The sequence below is a fragment of the Lagopus leucura genome, unplaced genomic scaffold (genome assembly GCF_019238085.1).
Source record: "Lagopus leucura isolate 7727_CA_CO unplaced genomic scaffold, USGS_WTPT01 Super-Scaffold_774, whole genome shotgun sequence".
In the NCBI taxonomy this organism is placed as follows: Eukaryota; Metazoa; Chordata; class Aves; order Galliformes; family Phasianidae; genus Lagopus; species Lagopus leucura.
The window spans coordinates 3,812,117-3,826,967 of record NW_024962258.1 but is presented as its reverse complement, the minus strand read 5'-3'; the positions used below and the strand labels follow the sequence as shown (position 1 = coordinate 3,826,967).

At 37.5% G+C, this 14,851-nt stretch overlaps 1 long non-coding RNA gene across 2 annotated transcripts in view; it reads right to left on the bottom strand.

Moving 5' to 3' along the window:
• Window positions 1-8,791, bottom strand: part of LOC122176436 — a 61,612-nt gene extending 52,821 nt beyond the window's left edge. For both annotated transcript variants that reach the window (XR_006177738.1, XR_006177739.1), the window contains exons 1-2: window positions 8,572-8,791; window positions 4,259-4,375 (exon numbers count right to left, since the gene is read on the bottom strand). This is a non-coding gene — a long non-coding RNA (uncharacterized LOC122176436). The remainder of the gene's footprint in view (window positions 1-4,258; window positions 4,376-8,571) is intronic.
• Between the last annotated feature and the right edge of the window lie 6,060 nt (window positions 8,792-14,851).

The window sequence follows — 14,851 nt, the reverse complement described above, 5'->3', positions numbered from 1 at the left end:
TCTCCTGCTATCTAACCAAAACCTCCCTGTCAGTTTAAAACCATTTCCCCTTGTTCTACCACTATTCACCATCATAAATATCATTCCTCCTCCTGTTTATACACTCCCTTCAAGTACCGGAAGGCCCCTTGGAGCCTTCTCTTCTCCAAGCTAAACAAGCTCAAGATCCCTTAACCTTTCCTCATAGGAGTGGTGCTCCAGCCCTCTGATCATATTAGTGGCCCTCCTCTGGACCCATTCCAAGAGCTCTGTATCCTCTTTTATTCCTGTTTCAATAGAAGACATTTTAAAAGTAAACAGACATAGTAAGGCTAAGCAGTTTTAAATAATAGAAGAACAAGATACAAGCTGGCATCTCGATGCAGTCAGATAAGGCATGCTTTTGATTAGTGCTTCATCCTCCAGGGCAGGGTGAATATCAAGGGAAGTGGTGGGTAACCACTACTGTGTAAAGAGCTTGCTGTAACTCCACCAATCTGGAGCCAGCTCAATTGCATGAGGAAATCACTAAGCAGTGTAATGCTCTTTAACTGGAGAGAGAAACTGATGTGCAGCATCACACAGTGATGTGGGCAGACCGATAGCTTTTTCTTCCCCTGCAGGCTTTCCCTGCATGGGAGAGAAGCTAAGTTTCCAACCTTGAGGAGTCAGACAACAAAAATGTAAGATAAGAGAGACTGGACCCTTGTCTCAACTCAAAGCAGAAGGAGGAGCCTCCCACTTGCCCAAGAAGTGCCCCAAAAGACATTTCAGTTTTTCTGCTTTCCAAGCCAGCAAGGGAGCTGGCAGGCACACAACAGTGACAACCGTCCTTCTAAATATTCTCATTACTTCCAAGCAGTATTTAGAAGTAATTTCATATTTCTGAGATTTTGGTAATTTTCTACATCGTAAAATAAAAGTTCTGGTTGATTTTGAACAGAGACAGAGCAAAAGTTAATACGAGCATTGAAGTATTTGGTGTCTGCGCAAAGAGGTTCTTATATATCATCTTTAAATCAGTTTGTTTAGTTTACAATTCTGATCAAATGATTTTAAAGAAAGTAACTTTATCATTTGCACATATATTCTCCTTTTCTTTCTTCTGAGATACACTTGCTTCCTTCCATGTCCTGGAACTCAAACTTATGATGATATATACTGCCAAAGTCTTACAGCCGAAATAACTGAGGAAAAGAGAGATGTTTAATCTGCAAAATGCATCAACAGGATTGCCAGTGAAATTCAGACTCCAGACTGTTTATATCAGTGATGAAGTAGGAAGTGGAATGAACACAGCTTGAATTTCAGATAAATCACTAGGCATGCTGTGTGGGATGTTAGAAAAATCTTGCTTTGACTTATTAACTGAGCACATCTGATCTGGAAGCTTCAACAGAAAATAAATAAGGAGAATCAAGATGTCATTTTCACATAAACACTTTTCCAACCATGTTTCGCATGGCTGTTCTAAAGACATACTGTTTCTTCTCTTAATTGCATGTTTTACTGCATGTTTTTGTATGTATTCTATTGTATTTTCTCCTCAAAGTAAAGATGTTTATTTATTTATTGAATAATCAAGAAGAAGAAAAAAAAAGGATAAAAAAGAAAAGGAACTGAAGAAAGCTTTTAGCAGATACAGCATATTCAGCCTTTCCCAGTCAGCATATGCTTTTCGTTATGGTACCACTTACTATTCAAAGAGGTTAGAAGTAGCAATACCTTAAACATAATCTGCTCAGTATGAAGTGATTTATACAGTCATGTCAGTACGGTGCTGAACCTGAGCTGCAATGTCTTTACTTTCAGCATCTCTTGTTACCCTTAGTTTTGCACCACATTAATTAATCATCTCTTTTGGTCAAAACAGACTAGGAGTAGAACTAGTTCCCAGCTGCTTGCAACACACTATGAAGAAACACGCATAAAAGCCTTCACTGGAACAATTAGCTAGAAAGCAGGAGACTGCATCCCAGCCCCAATTAACACAGAAATAGAGTTAGTTAAAATACAGTTAATAAGACATACCTAAAGGCACACCTCCAAGCATCCGGAGAAGTCTGCAAACAGAAACTGAAGTATCTCTAAATTCTGGACCACAAATTAAAGCTGTTGTGGCAATATGGAAACTTACTATTCTTTTGTTGTTTCTCCTAAACTCAACAGGAATGATTCAGTTTAACAGCCTAGTTGAAGATATGGTCTTGAAAGTATGACAGTTAAAATGGAGTTATCATGATGACCCAAGACAAAGACAGACCCATGGCTGCTCCCAGAGGTACTGAAAGTCCAGGTAGGGAATGAAATGATAGAAAGAATTCCACACATCTCTTCTCTACTGTTTTCTTGTGAGCTAAATTCTATTGCTATTTATTGTAAAATGCAGATACTGAAAGCTGGTCTGCATTCAAAAGTAGAAAATTAACCCACAGTTTCAGGGTTAAAGAAAACCTCATGTCTTAAATCTCCCAGAAATGAAGTTATACATTAATAAACTTAGAAAAACTGCATTATAACCAAGAACGTACTGTACCATATTTCTCTAACACAGTTCTTTAGTAATACTGTCCCATTATAAAGTAAAATCAGAATGCCTTCTTAGGACCCAGAGGTCATTCAGAGTATTCACTGATGATTACAGTTGCAGTACAGTCTGTTCCTGAAGATTAAATCAGAAGATTGTTAAAGAAATAAGAAGGAAGAACTGAATAAGGGACAAAATGAACCTGTGCGCATAAAGTAAGGTACGTAAATGAGGTAAACTGCCCCATCTCACTGTTTCTGAGCATAGCACCAATTGCTATAGAGCTGTACTTTCTTGTCACTCAATAGCCTACTACTGTCACTTCAGAAATTACTTTAATGGGATACAGCTCTGAAAGCCAAAAGCTATATGACCTCATAAAACCCTATCCTGTTTGTGGCCTGTCACCAGCAGGTTTATTTTCACTTTTAGCATAAAACTCCAGTGTTCAGTGACACATTTTTGAAGAGCTATGGAGTGAAAAGATAGAAAACTTCTGTCTGTTGTCCCAAGAGGTCAGACAGGCTAAGCATATTCATTAGCTTTATTCTTATGTAAAAATATCTGAAAAAAAAATAAAATAAGAAAGAAAGAAATTGCAAATGAGTCTTGTTTGTTACATTTCTATACAGGCAGGCCCTTGAAAATTTCAGCCTCATCTTCTCTGCCAATGCAGCAGCCCAAACATTCCAAATGCCTATGAGAGATGTGGCACTGGTGTGTGACACCTTCACTGCTCCTACAGAGCCGCTTGGGCCTACACGCATTGCGTTCAGTAGAGCCTCATCTTGCTGCTGGGCTGGTGGAGACAGGTACTGCACAGAGCCCCACACCTCCCTGGGCTCTGAACAGTGCACCACTACCACAACAGCTTACCTTGTCAAGGAAGAAAAAAGGCAGCATGCCTTTCTAACACGCTGCCACTGACACAGCATATTTCAGATTTGAGTTTGTGACAGAAAAAATAAACCCAAGCTTGTAAGAAGATTTATAAGGCTAGGATACTCTGTGAAGCAAGAAAAACTTCTCTGTGAAGCAGCAGGCAAATTTAAATCCAAGATTCTGAGGCTAATGCTTTAGAGAGGAAAAGACATTTTACACACAGGCACACATTTCTTTCAAAAAACAGGCTCTGCAACAGGGTTGAATTAGAACATTAAAAATACCGTCGCCATCCCTTTCCCTCTGCGAAGAGAACGATAAGATTTAATAGTTACTGGTGTATTGCCCTGCATCAGATGCTGACAGCTACAATTTTGCTTTCATTTTAATTTTCTGCTACCAATATGCTGATTTAAGCAAATGAAGTTCCTGCTTGAAGAAATAAACTCCCATAAGGAGTATAATTTTAAGGGGCCAGAAACTATTTATGCTCATATTGTTAGATCATGCAGCCACCACTGTGCAATTAATAATTTAGAAGCATTCAGGGGGAAAGAAGTCTCTAGTGCTCAATTTTATCTCAATTACTCTTGCTCTCATAATATCCTTTCTGGAAGGAAATTACTCACCCAAGTAGAACGAGGCACAAATATGTGAGAGAACAACAAATAAACACTTTAAATACCAGGTAGAAAAATCACAGAAGACTTTGCTTTTTAAACAAAAATGAAATTTAGAGTCCTCTGAGGACATCTGTGTTAAAGAATTCTGCTCACCTAAAGTTACTTGAATCAGCAAAAAACTGAAATGTTGGATAAAGTAGCCCATGAGGAGCTTCTATATTCAGTATTTAAAATGAAGTTCAGGTACCTCTAAGCTTCCCTGCAGTTGGACATGGTAATGATCCCATCAGGTATCTCATTAAGTGGCTTGATTCTTCAAATTGCTGCAGGCACAGGACTTCCAGCAGAGCTTCCCCTGGATGTTCTGAAGACATGCACAATGAAACACTTGGTTCTTTCTAAGCAGGTCCATGCTAAAACATATAATATGCTGGTCTGCAAAATAGCGTTCTCTTACCAGCTACTACTGACGTTATGCAGTATGCTGAAGTAACATTCTTATTCAGCCTAATACCAATAAACTTCATCAGCATAGCTTTCTAATGTGTTGTCATGGCTTTGCCTTCTCACATCAAAAAGTAATGAATGTTACCCATTTCTAATTCCATATGGAATGTGATAGATATTGCTAGTGTGCAAATCAAATTTAAAAATGGAAATGAAAGGAAAATATTTTGTCTGCCATAAACAATATGAAGTTATAAGACAAAATTAGCAACTATCACTCTCTGCTGTATTCATTTCAATATGAAAGTGAAGGATAATGAGATACATAATTAATGCATCAAGCAATTAAGCTATCCCTGTAAACTGCTGCTGGAATCACAGGCCAATGAAATACCAATTAAAGTAACCCAAAGAACACAGTCTTCAAATAAACAACAACACTGTAGTCCATTCACTATGTGTATAAAAAGATTTTAGACTTTTTCCACAGAGAACATAATGATGCTAAGGAGGCCTGTATGTCAGCTGTATGATTTCAAAAGATCCAGATATGCGGAGACTGTGTATATACATACACACAAAATAGTACAAAACATAAAATGGAAGAATTTAACTAGGTCACTTTTAATCTAGCTTAGTTGGTTAATGCTTCAAAAAAAAAAACGTAAACATCATTGTGCTTATGCTGTGCTACACTTTAGTATAATCAACTACATCAATCAGGTTGAAATGCACCTATTTTAGAATTGAATGCCAAACAAAAAAGTTTCACCAAACATTGAAATTGAAGAGTAATCTCCAAAAATAATACCTGTTCACAGCTATATATACGCAAGATGCCATACGTTTTGTCTATTCAACCTAGTGCACATTTTCTTCTGGATTTATGCCTGTGGCAATTCCGTGTCTTCTTTCTAAGATTTCTGAAACTGATATCATTGTATCATAATCTTTATTAACAAATAACGTATAATAATGTTTTCCTTCAGAGTAGGAAACTCCACTAGCAAAAAGCTAGTTAAACATAAAAACAGCTAACTGTATGTCAGTCTTTTTCCCTGTTTATTAAATTGCATCATCCTAGGAATATGCCTTGATTTGCTCATATTCTGTTCTTGAACAACACAGAATGGTGCTGGGACCGATGCCATTTAACATTTTTGTATGTGACATGGACAGTCGGATCAAGAGAACTCTCAGCAAGTTTGCAGATGACACCAAGCTGAGTAGTGAAGTTGACATACTAGAGGGAAGGGATACTATCCAGAGGGACCTAGACGGACATGAGATGTGTCCCATGCCAGCCTCATAAAGTTCAAAAAGCCCAAGTACAAATTCCTGCACCTGGGTCAGAGCAACCCCAAGCATAGGGAACGGGTTGGAGAATGGCTTAAAAGCAGCCCTGAGGAGAAGGATTTGGGGTGCTGGTTGATGAAAGATTCAACATGAGCTGGCACTGTGTCCTGCTTCTAACAATCAGGACAGATGCTCTATTTGATCAATTTTGATCCAACTCACATCTGTTTCCATCATATTTTACTGTAAACACATCGTTCCTCTGTAGCTTAAGGGATTCAACACGCGTATCAAATCATCTTATTCTGATAAATTTTCTTGGGTAGTGCTAATGTCTTCAAAAATATTCCAAGCAGTGAAAATGACAATTGCTTATTATTGTTTTTGAGATTTACAGAATTTCTCATGCTGTTCCATGTAGTTTCTTATTTTAACTGAGAGACATGAAAACAAAATTTATTTCTCAAGCAATGTATGCAGTTTTTAACAAAAGCCATCTTACCTGATACAAATATTGCATGGGAAATGGAGAAAGGGAAGGGGAGGAGGAAGGAGAAGGGAAGGAGAAGGTGAGCAATAGACTATTCTGTTCAACTATGAAAGTTGAACAGAAAGTGGTAATTAATGGTAAAAATTATGCCTGTGTGAAATCAAAAATCTATCTGAATTAAAACTAAGTGTATTAGAAATTTGTGTTCCCTTGGAAATTTTTAAATTATAGTTGCCTGATTACTCTCAGTATTAGTTACTTAAACCTTAAACTAGAAAACTGCATTTTGTCCTCCAGTTCCTAAGGAAATATCTTGGAAGAATGAAGTTGCTCTTTACAGGGTTCTTAAAATTCTCATTTTCTGGAAAAAAAGTGACAGCAACAAAAACCTTAACCAGACCAGAGTAAGACAAGAACAGAGAGGTATAGGGCCACACAATAAAATAAACAAAAGTGATACCAGATTTACAAACAGAAACAAACTGATCCATGAGCATAAGTATTAAAACTAAGCCAGTTTTTCTATGGACTTGCTCTACACCCTCAGCATCATCTTCAGTACTGTCCCACTGGGCATTTGCAAGCAGCCATTCCTCCTCCAGATCTACCGTACAATTGTCAGGCTGGCCTCTAGCTTTTAAGATAGATAGACAGCTGACTTGTAGCTTTGTTCATGGCAGACAGCTATCAGTTCTAATGAAAGCTGATCGACTTTTCGGTAAGTTTAATGTATCTGCTGTAAAAAAGCAAACCCAGTTAACTGAAAACTCCCCAGAATGTCAGATTAATATATGTACATGAAAAACGCAGCCTTCCAATAGTGTAAATTACAGTTACATCAGGAAGATAATAATTTGAAATTTTAAGAAGTTTAAATCTTGTTACTTCTAGTTATCTTACTTCATATTGTAACATTCCCACAGTGTCAAATCTGTTTCTATCATTTGTTTCCAAAAGTTATGCCCCATGCAATCAAGTACTGTACGTCCTTGTACTCCCTTAAGCACCAACTACTCATTTACAAAGCATTTCAAATGAAGGTCATTCACCTTGACTAGAACAAAATACAACAGCAATGTAATCTTCTTCATCTCTTGTATGAGTTTCCTTCCGTGTGTCTCATTTTCAGCCCTTATTGCTTTCGTCTCATTTCAGATCTCCTGTTACAGCTGTTTTAGTGGGCTTATTTGGCAATATATTGCTGGAACTGCTTCAGTTCACTTATTGTAGGTAATTACCTCAGTGTTTTGGAGCCTTCATTATCTGCAGCCTGACAGTTTGCCATTCAAAGGAATGGCAACAGATGCTCAAGAAGCACAAAGCACGAAGGTGGAGATGTGAATTTGCATTAATTGGTGGTCTTTTCTAAGGGTGAATGTCTAATCTAGCTGATTAAAACATAAGAACCAAAACATTTTTATAAGTTGGCTAGGTAGGAGAAAAACCTATTTTCTTAACCCAGTTTGAATTTCTGTCATAGCTCAGTCATATCTTACAGTTTTATAGGTTAACACATCCTTTCAATCTTACACCAACTTCCATCAAGTACAACAAATCTTTCAAATTATCTGGCCACCTGGATTCTCCTTAAATAAATAGCAAGAACCTACCCTTTTTTCTTTTTTCTTTTTTCTTTTTTCTTTTTTCTTTTTTTTTTTTAACACCAAGTGCTTCTGTTTTATGGCTTTGTCTTTATTTCCAAATAAGTTCTTCCCCTTGCTTTGTTTCTTGAAAGATAATATCATAACAAAATAGAGAAGAATTGAGAAACATGCCAGCAGTTAGCCTAGCTATGATTAAGTACCTGAATGGAGTATCAAGGGAAGAATGGAGGGAATGACCGTCTCCATACTTAGCTTGAATTTTCTTTTCCTGGCTTACATTTCAGCTCCATTCAAGGCGAGGTTTCAAGCCGTGCATGTTCAGTATGAATGCTTAAATATTAATAACAATTAGAAAAGCTTCACATATGCCCCAGTACTTCTATTTTGTGCACTAAGTTATTTTGTGAGCTGCAGAGGAGAGGTTGTACAGCCAGTTTCCAGCACTCATCTTACAGAGATTTTGAAATGCATACACATGAAAAGGCAGCCCAAATTCATTCAAATTCATTTCTTTTTTCAAGTCCCTATAGTCATGTGAAGATAGACACTGAAAGCCAGGTGTGTGTAGAAAGTATTTTATACATTTAGTTTTAAATGATGCTATGTAAGACGGTCACACAGAAAATAATATTCACATTTTCTGTTTTCTCAGTCAGCATTCACAAATCCAGAAAGAACGTTCTCCTTCCACTGCAGTGAAATTCAGTATGAAGGTATACATACCTTTACACTCTGTAGAAGTGTGCATATTCAAAGAATTAGCTCAGTTGAACAGAGTTCCAGCTTCCACTCTCCAATCATAGGCTGTGATTCTCTTATCATTGTCCTTTCCCTGCTGAATAGAGAGTCTTAATTTTCTGATAAAAGGGAATGCAACAGCAAAGTTTGGATCAGAAGTTCAGCCTCAAGCTACCATCACTCCCTTATAAGTCCTCTGGACTCCTGTAATTACTAGCCTTCGTTATGCCCTTGTGACCAGGAGATCCATTAATAATTTACAGACTATTGAAAAACAAAAGTTAAAAGTACATATCCTCCAGGCTGCTTTATATGTTGCCCTAACCACAATGACAGCTCTGCTGTCAGATCAAGCAAATCAGGTTAAGGAAAATATGAATGACTGAATCGTATGGTTGTATCTACCTACTGTAAGCAAAGAGGATATGATGCAACAGTGGACAGTAAAACAACTTCTGCTTACAACCCTTTTTTTTCCTGAAAGTTTAGTTATGCTTTCTCAATGTTTGGTTGTGAAACAATAAACAAACAAGCAAACAAACAACTAGCTTAATGCAAAACCAAACATGCTATTTGTCACAGTGCCAAAGAGAAAACTGAAGATGCAACATTTAAATTTTTAAAGTGACACAATTTGTAGATAACCAATTAGCAGAACTGCCAATTCCAACCATACAGCACATCACAAAACTTCACATTCTTCTATGATTCTTCACAGCATGAATCAGTAAGACACTCTGTAAATCTGTCCTGTTTACTTAGCCAAAATAATTTTCTAGACTTTTAGATGCTCCCAATTTCTCATTTCTCAAGGAAAAAAAAAGCGTTGAAGCTTCTCTGAAGGGGAAAAAAAAAAAAAAAAGTCATGACTTTCCTAATGAATGAAAATGCTAGATTGACTGGAGGAATATTCTGTCTGCTAGAATGCTGTGGCAAAGCACTGAAAGAAAAGTCAAAAATCCTTAAAAAGAAAAAAAAAGTTTGTCCTGTTACTGAAAGGTCTACAAGTAATTCCTATACAGCTGTTTTCCATCTTTGGAAGAGCTTCATGAGCATTTACAAGAAGAAAATAAAGAAACATTGATAGAAACATTTTCAGTTGGGAATATCTATCATAGGGACTATTTTGCTATAGCTTTAGTATGCTCACACAGAGAATAAGTCTACTTTATAAGATCAATTCACATGCTTTGAAAAATTTATTTTCAGAAATGCAGTGCATTTTCTCAAGTGAGGAAGAGTAACAGGTGGCTTTAAAGCTAAATACATCGAGAACAACTCTTCAGAGTATTTCTGACATATGCCAGATCATCTATGAAAGAAAGGTAGTTGAGAACAGCATGGAACTGAATAGTTCTCTTGAAAGGGACATACAAAGAACACTGAGCCTAGCTGCCTAATTACTGCAGGGTATCCGAAAGTTAAAGCATGTTACAGTGTCCAAATGCTGTAAGAACACTGACAGGTTTGAGGCATGAAGTGTCCAAATACCATAAGAAAACTGACAGGTTTGAGGCATGAACCTCCAATCTAGGAAGCTATTCTTGCATTTGACCATTCTCACAGCAAGGTAATTTCTCCTAATGCCCAGTATGAATCTCCTCTGTTTCAGCTCTCCGCCATTTCCATGAGTTGTCATTGCTGACCAGGCAGCAAAGATCAACATCTTTGATCTTTGATTGGACAGCCCAATGCCCTCAGCCACTCCTCACAGGACATGCCTTCCAGACCAGCTTTGTTGCCATTCTCTACATGTTTTCAAGTACCTTAACATCCTTAGCTATTGAGGACACCTTGAACCGCGTGCAGTATTCAAGGTGCAGCAGCACCAATGCTAAATATAGCAGGAGAACCATCTCTCGTAGTTGATTGCCTGTATTCAATGCATTCCAAAATGCACTTTGCCTTCTTGGCATCCAGAACACACTGCTGGCTTACGCTGAGCTGCTGCTGCTGAGTTGCTCTCCAGCCACTCATCTTCTACTTAGTGCCTGTGTTCGGCACTGATCTGTCCCAGCTATCCAGGACTAGCTCTAGAACTGTGCACTAGGAAACACATCTAACAACTGATCACCAGCCAGCTGTAGCCTTGTTCACTACAACCTTCTGAGCTCTAGTGCTGAGCCAGTTCATCACTCAACACAGCATGAATCTGCTCATCTCACAGTTGAATAATCTGTCAAGAAGAATACTGCGACAGAAAGTGTCAAAGGCCATACTAAAATCCATAAAGATTACATTCACTGCCTTCCCTTCATTGCTAAGCATGTGACCTTAACATAGACTGAGATCAAATTACTAAGAGGACTTACCCTTCATGAACCCAAGCTGATTTATATATGATATCAGCTTTCTTCTCAGCATGGCTTTCAACATGCAGAATAATCATTTCCATAACTTTTTCAGAGATGAAGATCAGATATAGGTCTGTAGTTTGGTCTTCTCTCATGCCATATGTAGAAGACTATAACATTGGCCAGCTTCTATTCAGCAGAGACATCCCCAGACTCCCGAGACGTTTGGCAAATTGTTGAGAGCTGCCCAGCTATAATATTTGCTAACTCCTTCAGCACTGTGAGGCGAGTCCTGCCAGGCTGCACTGGCTTAGGAATGTTTAGCTGGTTTCCTTACAATTTCAGTAGCTGCACATGAGAAGTCACTGCTCCCACAGTCATGGCCCTCCTGCTCAGAGGACCAGGCAATACAAGAACTATAATTAATATTAAAAAAAAATGAGACAGATAGCATTTTTTTTTTCATTTAAATATACTGCAACATTTGCTTTCACAAAATAAGAGACCTGAAGACCTAAATTAATGTTCCAGAAAATGTAAACTATCTGTGGTTGTATTTAGTGTGAAAACATCAAGGATACAATGAAAATTACCTACTTTCTGTGGGAGAACATACTTTTGTCCTCAATGATCAGTTTAATATCAACGGATAAATCATAGAATGGCCTGGATTGAAAATGACCACATGATCATCTAGTTTCAACCCCCTGCTATGTGTAGGGTTACCAACCACTAGAACAAGCTGTCTCTTTAAAGTTTTATCCTTTACACAATCTATATCAGAAGTACTTACCATTTTTTCACATGGGATATTCTGTGTGGAACAAGTCCTGTTAATCCTTTGGTTTTGCCTGCTTTTTCCATCTTCTTTACTGATCAGTATAGTGAGGTGAACTACTGCATGCATACTTTTTTTTTTTCAGCCCTAGTTATAGTAGCCAAAACATTTTCAAATTTGTAGCACTCTCTAACAAAGGCTTCCTGTTGTTATAGGAAAGGAGAAATAACCCTGGAAGATCTTAGTACTCTTCCAAATTTATAGGTAAGCTGTCAAATAGAAAAATGCACTTCTGAAGTCAATGCCTAAAATCTGTATTTTCTTCATTGTACTCTGCTAGTATCTGCATTACATTATGGTGGAGTTCTATGCTATAACAAGCAAGCAGCACATTATAACATAAAAAGAAACAGAACCCCAAAACTTTACTGTTATCTTAGATTATCAAAAAGCTACAACAGAAGTAAAATCGGCTACTGTGAATAAGCAGACTATACTTAAAAAATTTTTAGAAATGTATAAAAACACTATTAGTCATGAAAGTAACAGACCCCAAGAAGAGACTTCAGTAAGATTTTTGAGACTTCACTTCAGCTAGGAATAGAGGGCATTATATTCAGGGTTAGAAGCTTCCTTCTGGCTCAGAGGTTAATTAAAACCCTGTGTTCAGCTACGATGACAGCCTTCATTTAAACTAGGAATTGCTTCTAAAAATAATCACGTCAGCTGGAAGATGCAAATTTCAGAAAGTTTTAAATTACCTTTATTTTAGATAACACTTGAGTTTGCTCCAAGCAATCTAAACGGTATTTCACAGAGCACACACAAATCCCAGAAGGTTGTCAATTGCTGTTGGAACCGTTTTGCTTATCTTGACAAACAGAACTGGTATCACCAAGTGAGACATTCACATTGTATTAGCTGCTGAACACAGCTTAGTGTAATGTACAAGCATTACACTACACATACAAAAAAAAAATGGACACTGTGCAATAACAGAAAGTTCTTCCTTTGCAAGAATCCATACAGAAGTTACACATCACTTAGAATGGGGAACAAGTGCCACCATAATGACAAGTATTTCTCAGAATCACAGATCTGTTTGGAAACAACCTCCTGCGATTATCTAGCCCAACAACCCTGCACAGGAGCCAATCCAGTTTTTAAACATTGCCAAGAATGGAGATTCTATACCCTGTTCTAATGTTTGATGTTCTTAATGTTAAACCCTTAGGGTTTAAAACAAAATAATTAAAAAACACAACTTACTAAGTGTCAATAGAATTTAATGTTTCAGTTTGTGACCATTTATTCTTGTCTAATCAGCTGGGCACTACTGACAAGAGTTTGGCTTGCTCCTTTTCATTCCCTGCCATGAGATTCTATACGTATTTCTTAAGTGCTTTCTCCATGCTGATGGAACATTCTGAGCTCTCTCTCAAACTGCATAAAAGATGCTCTGCCTCAGTCATCTTTATAACCTTGCCTCCTCCCTTGTTTTAATACATCTGCTAATCTCCTGTATTGAAGGCATCAGAAACAGACAGCACTACAGCTGTGTTATGTAGAGTTGAAACTGCTACCAATGCTGTACTTAATGTAGCCAAGGATCCCAGTGGCATTTTTGCAGAATGGGCTATTCTGTGTCACAGTCAGCTTGCCCATCATAAAACCAGTGTCCTTCACTCTTTTCCTTCTGACTGCATATTCCCACCTGGTGCCATTCTTTCAAATACACCAAACCTTGCATTTCCTCTTGCTGAACTTCATGAAACTTCATCCATTTCACTACTTTCTCACCATTCATCTTTGGTGATCCATCAGCCACCCATCCTAGGTTTTTGGTTGTGATTTTGTTGAGTGTATACTTAAAATCCATCATACAGGTCATTAAACTTGAATTGGACTGGCCCCATGGGTAGATCACTAGGGCCAACAAGACTTTCAATCCGCAAGACTCAGACGTTTGGGCAGTTTTTAATCCATCTTCAGTTACGTAAGCTATACTTCGTCAGCTTGTCTGTGATGTTTGTCTCAACTTAGTAGAATCTTCGACACACTATTTTCTACTATTGTTTGCAGAATGAACATTGCTATAATACAAAGGAAATAAGGAAGCCTTCGCAGTTCTAAATATTTGGTTCCTTTCTGATCATTCTCATGCTCCCCTGAATTAGTGAGTGTAATCTTTAGCAAGTCAAAAATGAAGGCTGTTGCAACTTTTAATTTAACTGTAATTTTACACCATGGCAATACTTCCTTCCTTCTCCACCCAAATAACCACTCCAATAGCAACTACAAGTTCTAATAATTTCCTCAGAAGAGGAGGAATATCCTGTTTCTCTGCTCCACAATTTTGTAATATGTTCAATCATGTTAAGCAGTAGAAATTAAACAATGATTTCACACCTTAAGTCAGACTGAGAGAAGCAAGTTTGCCAATGTAGCCACTGTAACACACACCTTTAAAACAATTATGATTTGCTACACCCTACAGAGAGCAACTCAGAGCCAGAAACCAAACTCTAAGTCTTAGGCTGTTAGACTTCTGGAAGATCAGTATTTAGTCATTTCAAGGGAAGTTAACCAGCTCTATTAGCTCATTTATAAGGCAGCTCTGTTACCAGGAGACTGTCAACTAGATAAAGAGTAAGCTTAGATGTATTCTACTGCTTTACTCCTCTGTCTGAAAAAACATGCAGCCTTGTGCTTTAAGGTTGTGCATTCTACTGTCGTGTTTTTAGTTCCACTCTTCTGAACAGTTCTAGTTAAAAAAAAAAAAAAAGGAAAAAATCTACGTCTTCTTGAGTTGTTTATTTACCATCTTCATGTTTCAAAAGCTGCATGTAGATACTCTGATTAAATATTACTTTGCTTCAGTGCTTCTTTAAAATTTTTTTAGTAGACTCAGTGTGTCCATGTAACCAGAGAAAACAGGTATACATAGCTACATAAAACTGCATCATCAGCACAAAAGAAAGTTGGCTTATATTAACTAAAATAAGCACATTAACTTGTTCATTGAAAAATTTCAGCAAATATTGAATAATTTCAGTAGTGGGCAATGAAATTTAATATTTGATACCAGTGGCTAAGTCTCAGCTGGTGCACTAAGCAAGAACACAGTAATAATAGTGCACAGTAAGCAAAGAGGAATAATTGAAGATACGTTTTTCTACTTTTGCTACTTGCA